The sequence below is a fragment of the Mus caroli genome, chromosome 15 (genome assembly GCF_900094665.2).
Source record: "Mus caroli chromosome 15, CAROLI_EIJ_v1.1, whole genome shotgun sequence".
Lineage (NCBI taxonomy): Eukaryota > Metazoa > Chordata > Mammalia > Rodentia > Muridae > Mus > Mus caroli.
This window is the reverse complement of record NC_034584.1, coordinates 74,453,827-74,464,558: the sequence shown is the minus strand read 5'-3', so window position 1 is coordinate 74,464,558 and position 10,732 is coordinate 74,453,827. Positions and strand designations below refer to the sequence as shown.

Sequence of the window (10,732 nt, the reverse complement as noted above, 5' to 3'; positions counted from 1 at the left end):
GAATGGGTGGGTAGGGAAGTGGGGGGCGCTATGGGGGACTTTTGGGATAGCATTGGAAATGTAATTGAGGAAAATATGTAATAAAAATATTAAAAATTTAAAAAAAATAGGTCAAGGAGGCTGTATTTAGGACAGGAATGCACGCACAGTAAAATACGAATCTCTAAGGTACCAAGAACTGTGGTTCCAGTCGGATGATTGGCAAAGGTTTCAGTCTGATGACCTGTGGGTAAAGACTTGAGGGTGGTATGGGCTCACCAGCAGGGCCTTAGGACAAGCCTTCCTGGCATCAGGTACAAACAGCATCAATCCCTGGTTACCACTGCGGAAAGATGACAGAGTGACGAGCAATAGGGCACCTGGAGGTCACAAGAACACTTGTGCCTCACGCATGGGTGCCCCAGCAGAGAAACCACTCTTGAGTTGACTTGAATCTGCAATGTCTCCACCCACAGCGCCCTGGTGCTAGAATGCCTAGTCCCAAGTGGTGGTGCTGTGTTCGAAGGTCGCAGAACCTTTGGAACATGGAGCTGAGCTGATGGATATAGGCCAGTAGGGGCAGGCCTCTGAAAGTTAGTCCCATCTCCACTAGGTCTCTGCTTCTTGACCAGCCATGATGTGACAGGTCGCACCTGACACTCCCAGTATCTCAGAACAAGCCGCTCCTCCCAGGATGAACTAAAATCCCAGGTGAAAGCAGACCTCCTCTCAAGTTGTTTGTGATGCATTTCATCACTGTGGAAAGTGACTGACAGAGGGTTCAAAAGAGACCTACAGATGTCAATGAGAACAATGGAATGGCAAAGGGCGTCATCTAGGAAACGCTAGAACATTGCAGAGCGTGTGTGTGTGTGTGTGTGTGTGTGTGTGTGTACACACATGTACCTATTTTAGTTAGGGCTTCTATTGCAGTAAAGAGACACTATGACCACAGCAATCTTATAAAAGAAAATGTTTACTTGGAGCCTGGCTTACAGTCCAGAGTTTTAGTTTGTTATCATCATGGCAGGAAACATGGTGGCCTGCAGGCAGACATGGTGCTGGAGAAGAGCTAAACGCTCTACATCTGGATCTGCAGGCAGCAGGGAGGAAGAGTGACACAGAGCCTGGCTTGAGCACCTGAAGCCTCAAAACCCACTCCCAGGGACACATGTCCTCCAACAAGGCCACACCTCCTAACAGTGAGGCGCCCAATGAGCCGGCGGGGCCTTTTTTCACTCAAACCACCATAGTGCCTGTGCTGAGGATTGAACGTTGGGCCCACCTACTTCCACCGCAAGAACTTTACTGACTGAGCCATCTCCCAGCCCCATGCATTGTCTTGACAGTGTTATCTCACACACTCAACAGGCCCTTCACAAACGAGGAAGTCAAGACAGAGAGCATCTGAGCAACTGTCATAAGGCCACCCAGCTGCTTAGTGACAAAGCTAGGATTCAGAGGTGCCCTCTTCACCTCTTCAGCATGGGAGCCATGGGACAGGAACCACCCTGTAAAACTTGTTCAGGCATTAGGCTGAACCGGCTTAAGCCAGACCGTGAAGCAGGTTAAGAAGCCCGGATTCCATCTCGAGGTTGTGTAATTGCTGTCTCGGGTGGATGATTGATTTGTTCAGCTCCTTGTGGGACCTACCTGATGCCAATCAATCCCTAAAACCCATGTCACTGCCAAGATGATCATCCACCGAGGTCAATAGCATCAACCAACTGGCAAAGGGAACGATTGGAACTCATGTAGCAACTCACAGATGCAGGCGTACCTTGGTCTCCACTTTCCATTTTGAACCTTGCAACCCATCTGAGCTTGGCCATCTTCCTCCCCACCTGCCTCTCTCTCACTTGCCATTCTGGCCACAGCCCAGAAGCTCCAGAGCTGGCCATGGTCGCCCCCCCCCCACCTTCTCTCAACATAGCCACATCGTCCCCTGCCTCTGCTGTCCCACTTTGTCCCCTCTTTGGCACACACTTGGCATCCCCTACCTCCCTATTCTAACTCCCTACATACTTCTAGACCTTTCCAGGACACTGACCATATTCACAGGCAACACCCTGGACCTCACACACAGCAGCAGCCCAAGCCAAGAAAGAAGCAGCAAGAGCAGAGAGGAGAGGCAGGGGAAAGTCGGCAGGCTGGAGGGGAATGTTTAAGGAAGATGGTCTAGAATTCCATAACTGATTACATCTTCATGTGTTTTTTACACTCTCACGAGTCCCTAAGGGAAACAATTTAAAGGTGGAAAGGCTGCATCGGCTCAGAGTTCCACGACTCTCCATCCATAGTCACTTTCACACTCTGTTGCTTCCGTGCGTCATGAAGCAGGATACCATGATAGGTAGAGGAGCCCCCAGTGACCTATTTGCCTCCACGAGGCCTCCCTCGCCTCTAATAGTTCTCATTGCCTCCTAACAATGGCATCAGGTTATGAATCTTGTCAGTGGCTGACCGCTGGTCTATTGACCAGGTCAGAGACTTCACGATTTAACCACTCAGTGATTGGACTCACGAGCCGAGGAGAAACATGAAATTTAGAGAAGATATTTCACACGCAAAGCATAGTAGAGATTTGTTGAAGCTGGAGACTGGGAGAGGCAGATGGTTGTGACTGAGCTCTGTCATGCTGGCTTTAGTGATCACAGCTGACAGCGTGGTATCTGCTTGTCTGAGCCCTGAACGCTTTCAGCTCTGCTCAGCAGCCCCACCAGGAAGGGATTGGTGTCCCAGGGCTTCCTCTCGAAGAGCTAAGACGTAGAGATCTGAGGGATGCATTCAGGGTCCCACACAAAATCACGGGACTCAAGGCCAGATCTTGAACCCTGGCCAGCTTTCCCGTGGAGCCTCTCAAAGTTTCTCATTGGGCATGGCAGGCAGGAAGAGCAGGTAGGGCCTCCCACACCATCCTGCTGAAGTGGGCACCCTACATCCTCAAGATCTTCCTTCACAGGCTCCTCCTGCCCTGATTTTAAGGAGCTTTCTGTATCCATGACACTGGCACCACCACCACCTCCCTTTCCCCTTTCTTATCAAGGCCCAAATTAGAGAGGCCTGGGCAGAGGTGTGTGTGCTTTAAGAGCAGGCTTGGAAATGGAGAGGCAGGCCCAACCTCTCTCTTTTCCACCTAATTAAGCCTCAGGAATGTCATGTAGCCACACACACACAGTTTGATTTTAATTGGGGCCTGTGTGCAGGGCTCACCCTAGCTTCGGAGAACGAAGGCTTTCTCTGATGGGTCTCTGCTCCTGAGCGTGTCACAAGCTCTTGAAAAACCACACAGAACAACCCAGAAATAGCCAACAGACCAAAGGGAAAACGGTTTGGAGCCAGTTCCACAAAGCGACGGTATGTCTTTACTTATTTTTTTAAATATGAAGCAGGAGCCCTTAGGCGTGACCCCCTGAGAGATTGATTCCCCGGGTCTGCGCTGCTGAAGGGGCCTTTGCTTTCCTTCCATACTCTACCTCCCCCCAAATATGGGAATCCCAAGGAGAGCCCGGAGCCGCTAACCCCGAAGCTGCCTTTTATCCCATATCCCTTCCTCTCACATGCCAACCAACACACAAAGGAAGACAGAGCTGGAGGCACACGTGGGAAAAGAAAGACAGAGCTTAAAAAGCACAACCAGCAAAGAGAAAGAGAACTGGCGAGAGTAAAGAAAATAAGCCAGGGCCCCACAGGCTAAGAGGCCGCAGGAGACCTGGATTAAGCTATTCCCACAAGGGCCTACATCTAGGCAGGCAAAAAAAAAGAGTGGCCAGTCAATAATACCAAGCATTCCACCTCTGCTGGCATCTAGGATCCCTCGGGGAAGGAATCGGTGGGACATTTTGGAGAATCTGGCTCCAAGTAGATAGGTATCAGGGCTTGAGGGGCAGAGGGTGGGCAATAGGGATCTCTATGGGTAGGTACACAGGGTCTAGCCTATGACAGACACATAAGGCCCTTCTCATCTTGGAGGGCACCACAAAGGACATAGTCTCCATGGGGCTATCAGGAAACATGAAGCCAAAAGTCTCCTGTGTCACCATATCCAGGGGGATAGGAGGCTTACAGAGACACTATCCATCCAGATTCCCACAGTGTGGCCCTGGGGGACCAGTTGTCCATCCCAGAAGTGTCTGTGGACTGAACACATTATCCCAGCTGTTTCTGGGACCCCTGATAAGTGCAGCAACATCAGTCTGAATTGCTGCTGCTCCAACTAGGAAGACACTTCATAGGTCATGGTGTCCCCATAAGGGACAGCAGTGACGCGCAGCTCAGGAAGGAAGGGTTCCAAGGCTATTTAACCTGCTATGGAGGTGGGAGACAGCTATGCCTCCCCCCAGGACTGCAAAGTTCCCCTTTTAGAACATTTTAGGAAGCTCTCAGCACCCGGGTTATCTGTGCTGATGTGTTTCTCTCAGAAGTTGTCCCCTGCTCAATCCACACTGTCCCCGGGGGCCCCTGCTCCATACCACTTGTGACACATTCTGCAGTGGGAAAAGTACAGGAACAGGAACACAGCCCAGCTTCTCCCCACAGCTCTTTGGAGAGCTTGCCAGAAAGGGAATGGGAGTCTCAGGGAGCCTGAGTCACTGGCTCAGGAAAGTGGTGTGGAGTCTGCTGGAATGCCTCCCTAGGGTTTCTGACACTGGGGGTGCCTTAGCCTGTTCTGGCTGTTGAACAATGGACCATGGACTGAGTGGCTGACAAGCAACTAAAGTGTGTTTGTCCTGATCCTGGAATAGTCTTCACTGTATCCATGCACAGCAGAGATGTTAGGGCCCTGGAAAGAACCCAAAGTGTGGTTCTTTGAGAGGCTGGTAGAGAGGACACTGAAGGCCTCTGAGGGGGAGTCTCTCCCTGACCTTCAGCTGTACTGACTCCCATCTACTTCTCCCCAACAAAGCAAATTATAGAAGCTAGAGTTCCATTTCCCCCCAAGGACATGTCAGAGAGCTAGGTCTGCAAGCCTCCTTCCCCACCTTTCTACAAAGCAACTGGCTGTTGAGAGTCTCCAACCTGGGGGGTGTGGGGCTAGAGAGACGGCTCAGTGGTTAAGAGGACTAGCCGCTCTTCCAGAGGACCTGGGTTCAATCCCAGCTGCCACATGACAGCTCACAATTGTCTGTTAATCCACTTCCTAGGACTCCAACTCCCACTTCCAGACTCCATGGGCACTGGATGCAGGTGATGAACATACACACATAAACCTACAGGCAAAATACCCACACACACTCACATGCGTGCACACACACACACACAAATCAAATCGTGTACAAAGTCTTTAATCTGTCTTGTCATCAGACTCTCATTCTGTTGGGTGTGGCAACCAGAAATGACAAGAAAAAGATGAGCATGAACATTCTGGTACCCATTTTGATAGGTCTCTTCAGTCCAATGCAGTTTCTATGGAGCTGCTCATTCTTTATCAGACCCAAGCAAAACAAACAAAATCATTGGGTCCTGGGACTCCCATATATTTCTCTTATTATAGGAACACCTCCTGAGACTGTGTGCTGGAGAGAAAGGGTCTCACTCTTCTATCCCTACAAGGACAAGAGGGCTCTCTGGGTCTCCTTTGTAAAAGGACTCATCCCTGAAGACCTAACAACCTCCTGTTATGGTTTGAATGAGTAGGATCCTACCCACTCGCCCTTTGCCCATGTGTCACAGGCTTGGTCACCAGGATGGTGCTGGTTGGACAGTGGAGAACCTTTAGGAGATGGAGCCTTCGCAAGAGATTATGGGAATTTACTCTCCACACTCTTCTACATCCTGGCTCCCATGGTAGGTGGTTTATTCTACCACTTTCTCCTGCAGTGAAATCCTGTCTTCATTTGAGGCCCAAGGTATGAGATCACTTAATCTTGTACATAAACTTCTGGAATCAGAGTCCAAACAACCTCAAAAACAAGCAACAATAACAACAAGCCTAGAGTATTTTGTTAGTGATACAATGCCGGCTAACACAACCTCTGAAAGTGCCCGCTTCCTAACCCCACCACATTGGGAGGGATGCAGTGTTTGAAAGGCGAGGCACAAATCCCACAAGAGCATTCCCACCTCCAGGGTCTCTAGCATCTTCCCAGAAGTACAGGGGGAAATATCTGGATTCCAGTCTCCTGCCCAAACTCAATGGGGGAGGCTCTGCCCTTAAGACCAACTTCCATATTCTTAATCTCCTAGATGAGCCCTGTGTAAGCCATTAACACACATCATGGCGCTGAATACATGGAAATTGGTGTTTTTATGTGGGTTGTTGATCTTTGCTCCTCTGCAGAGGCTGGAGTTACCAGAACAGTATTAGAAAAGGCGAGAGCATCCACAGGCTCAAAGGAGCCATAGGGAACAACATTAAAAGGAGAGTTTCAGCAACTTCTCTGCTGCAGTTTACACTGACTGGTGTTAGAACACAGCGTTCACCAGCCTTGGTACATCAGCGTTAACACATGGGAAGTGCGGGTGCTTGGGTAGTTTATTCAAGTTGCATTGTTTTAAAACTGTGAGTGTTTCTAAGCTAGGACCTCATCACATGGTTCAGTCTGCCCTGGACTAAGTAGCCCAGGCTAGCCTTAAACCTGTAATAATCTTTCTGCCTCTGCCTCCACCGAAATGCTGGGATTATAGGTGTGTTCCACTGCCCCCAGATCAAGTTTGTGAATCTTAAAGAAAGGGTAAATAGTGTCAGGACAGTGTTGAGAGCGGTGTATGCCTCTCTTCTGTCTTTATGGCTAGAGAAAGCAGGGCCACTGGCAATGTGCCCGAGCGTCTTATCTATACTGAGTGTTAACCTGTCCCTTGGTGATATACAGCCGACCTAGCTGGAAACATGATACTTGGCAGCTTTGCCGCAGTTCCTCCAGGATAGAGGGAGGGGACCTCCCTTGGGAATTCCTGTGTCTCCTGGGGCAGCAGTAGACCTTCAGAGGAGGGTGAGCTGGGTCTGGGGGCTTTGAAATTTCCATGGAAACAGAGCTGGATCCCTCCAAGAAGAGAGGACATTGAGGCCACCACAGCCCTTGTAGTTGTTGTTGTTCAGCAACAAAATACCATGAGCTGGATGGCCCCAAATCAGAAGTTCTGAAAGCAAGGAGTCCAAGGTCAGAACCAACGTGTGCGCGGGGTTGGTGTCCTCTGAGGCTGGGGGCAGAGCAGCTCCTGTCTGCCCAGCCTCTGCAGTTAGCCCCGATGTCCACTGGTCCTGTGCACACACGTTCTCCCCAGGCTCCAGCTACCTTAGGATGGCTTCCCAATGTCCCTCCCGATGCCCTCATTGTTCAAGGCAGCTTCTGCCCCAGATCTTCCTTCTCATGAAAACAAGAGTGAGCTAGTTTATACAAATGACCACATTCCATTACCTCTCTAGAACCCCTATTTCCAAATGAGGTCCTACACCAAGGCTCCTAGGATTAGGAATGTAACATGTATTTTGGAAGAGACACAGAGTCCCTTCATCACAGAGGATGTGTTCCAAGACTCCCGGGAGATGCCTGAAGCCGTGGATCACGGAAACACCAGATATGCATCCCACCTCTGATGAGGTCAGTAAGTTAGTCTGGGGAAGAGACAAGAAAAAGACAGAAACCCACAGCAGTACACAGCATGAAAGTCATGTAACTGTGGGCCCACTTTTGAAAGAAGACTCAAGGCAAACCTCAATCCTTCCGTGCTGAGATGGACCGCTGATAACCAGACCCCAGCGAGCCGTCCTTTTGATTGACAGCTTGTTACAACTTAGAAACACCTGAGAAGAGCCTCAAGTTCAGGTTATCCAGATCAGGTTGGCTCGTGGACACAGCTGGGATGGAGAGACCATGATTGCTTTGACTGAGGGGGCACCTGCCTGAAAGTGTGGCACCTGTCTTAATTTGCCTTCTGTTGCTATGCCCAACACTGCAGCCAAAGCCAACTTGGAGATAAAAGGGTTTATTTCATCTTACAAGACCCGGATTACAGTCCATCACTGGGGGCAGTTAGGGCAGGAACTCAGGGCAAGAAGTGAAGCAGAGACCATGGAGAAACATTGCTTACTAGCTTGCCTTATCCGGCTCGCCAAGGCAGGTACATGACCGGCTGCCTCAACTGTCCCACAGTGATAGACTGTAACCTGGATCTGTAAGTCAGATAAAGCCTCTCTCCCCATATACTGCCTTTGATGTCAGGGCGCTTTGTCATAGCAACAGAAATGAAACCCACCCATAGAAGTCCCCAGGACTCATGTGCAGCCTCTCTTGTTCACCTGTGAGCAAGATTTCCATCCATGTCTGTCTGGTCCCAAGCAAGCCACCTGGCTCCCTCTAGTCCTGAACTGAAACAGAGATCCCCTGTGGATTTCACTGTATGCAGGCAGAGCTGGGACCCTGGGAGGCGATGGGATCAGGCATCGCTGATTTATATCTGGCTCCACCCCTTCCTGTCTCTACCCCGCAACCTAAACCCACCCTTCCTAAACCTTCATTTCCTTCCAGGTGTAAGGATCAGTGAGATCGAGTGTACACATGGCTGGGTGCGGCAGATGCTCAGTAAACACTCCTTCCCTAACATCTCCTCCATGTCTTGCGTGGTCCTGGGATTTGTCGCTGACCCGCCCTTGTTACTTAGACTGTGCTACTATGCCTGCCGCTCCTCAGTTGAGTCTGTGCTTTGTTTAGTTCACAAGGTAAAGCATTTCTCAGTGCCTGAGTTTTCGAAGCCACAGAGGGGTACCTAGCCAACTGACAGGCTGCCTCCTTTGAAAAGGATGCAGGCCAACTACCATGCCTGGAATTGATTGACAGGCGCTGTGTCTCCAGGTTCCACAGTGTGCGAGCCTTTGTGTCTGTCCTCCAGAAATCAATCACACTGTGCCTAAGAGCCTTCATCCCAAGGAGCGATATTCATCAGGGACAGAGGCACCAGAGCTTCGTCACTATGCTTGCGGGGAGGTGGACTGTCACTCTTCCACCCCTGGCTGTGGCCAGGCAAGGATGCAGCCCACTTCAAAAATGATGCTCATGTGAGGCTGTTCCTCGCTGGAGCCCTTCCAACTCAGAGTTTGCAGACTCTGAATCCCAGCTTTATCGGGCCTGGCAGGATTTATTCTTCAAGCCAAGGCTAGAAAGACTGGCATGGGTTTCTATGTGCCTGCTCTGGTCTCCTGTGATGGGGAGAGCAGAGGAGTAGCAACAACCTGGAAAGCAGAGGGTAACAAAAGGGGGTTCAGCTGTAGAAGCAAGCAGCTGACCGTGCAACCCTAAGCCTAAGGAAGCCTGCCCAGACAGAAGACTCAAGTTTGCATCCCAGAACCCACGTGGCAGCTCACAGCTGTCTGTCATTCCAGTTTCAAGCGATCCAGTGCCCTCTTCTGACCTCAGATCATTCTTTAAGTCCAGGCTAGCCTCAAACTCAACATGTAGCCAAGGATGACCCTGAATCTCTGGTCCTCCTGCCTCTATCTCTCAAATGCTAGGATTACAGGCACCACCACACCTGTGTGATGCAGGGCTGGGGATCAAACCCAGGACTTTATGTATGCCAGACAAACACTCTAGCCACTGAGCTACATCTCCAGCCCCTGTGCTTTCCTTTCTAGAAAGGAAGTCTCTTAAAGCCAGAATACCTGGATAGGTGCAGAAGCTCAGAGAATGTGAGGGGGTAGGGGTAGGGTGGGGGGAGTCATTTGCCCTGAAGCTCCCCATTCCAGCGTTAGCTCTTGGTTTAACTCTCCTCCTTGATTCTTCATTGGCTTCTAGAAGCTCCTCTGGACGGCAGCATCACCCCATGACACGTTACAAGTTCCACAATTACAGCTGATTTCATATTACATTTCACGGTGACTGCTTGCTGACGACCTAGAGATGTTCTTCATTCCTGCACGTCAGCTGCCTCCTGATCACAGTGCAAAGTGACTCTTGTGCCCGTGCACTGCTGGCCACCAGCTCAGCTAACAGGCCACAACAGCCATGACCTTGTTCTGGGTATCAGGGTGACTTGAGGACCACTCCCCACAAACAGTGGAGACTGCTGCAGTGAAAGCCTCAAGTTGTATCTGCTTCCAAGAGGGAGATGGAGAGTCAGAGTCCCCAGAGGATTTGAATAACAGCAGAGGAAAAGCTGAGCTAGATAGAGTGGCTTGGTGGCTGGAGAGATGGCTCAGAAGTTAAGAGCACTGACTGCTCTTCCAGAGGTCCTGAGTTCAATTCCCAGCAACCACATGGTGGCTCACAGCCATCTATAATGGGATGCCCTCTTCTGGTGTGTCTGAGGACAGCTACAGTGTACTCATATACATTAAATAGATAGAGTGACTCAGCAATCCCTTGAGTGGGGGCATTACTCCTCCCATGGCCAAGCAGGTCCTATTGTTCCTAGTGTCTAAAGCTCTAGAAGGTTTAAAGAATCCAGCTCCCACAGAGCTAGCTGTGCTGGACTTTCTCACCCCATTACCCAGCTGGTTATCACAAAAGCCCTGCCACCTCCTACCCACCCCCACCCACCCACCTGTAGCTACCCACACTTCATCCAGCCTCAACCTCCATAGAACAGAGACAGTATTCTAGACACAATGTGTGTATGGGAGAGGGGTACGTTGTCACAGCAACCTGGGAAAACCCTGGGGAACAGACTAAGCCAGGCCCTGCTGTTGGGGAGGTGAACGGTAGTGAGGAGATGGAGGGACAGACAGACAAAAATGAAACTCAGCCACACAGCAGGCTCGTTTATAAGTTTAGCATCCAGGCACTACTTTCTCTGTGCTCTATGAGGAAATCAGGCT

The 10,732-nt window shown here is 50.4% G+C and overlaps 1 long non-coding RNA gene across 2 annotated transcripts; it reads left to right on the top strand.

Moving 5' to 3' along the window:
• Window positions 1-3,161: 3,161 nt before the first annotated feature.
• On the top strand, window positions 3,162-10,153 carry LOC115029388. Of its 2 annotated transcripts, none has more exons than XR_003834940.1 (3): window positions 3,162-3,336; window positions 5,653-5,766; window positions 9,711-10,153. It is a non-coding gene; the product is annotated as an uncharacterized LOC115029388 (long non-coding RNA). The 2 variants fall into 2 exon arrangements; XR_003834939.1 differs by having other exon boundaries at window positions 5,474-5,766.
• The last annotated feature ends 579 nt before the right edge of the window (window positions 10,154-10,732 follow it).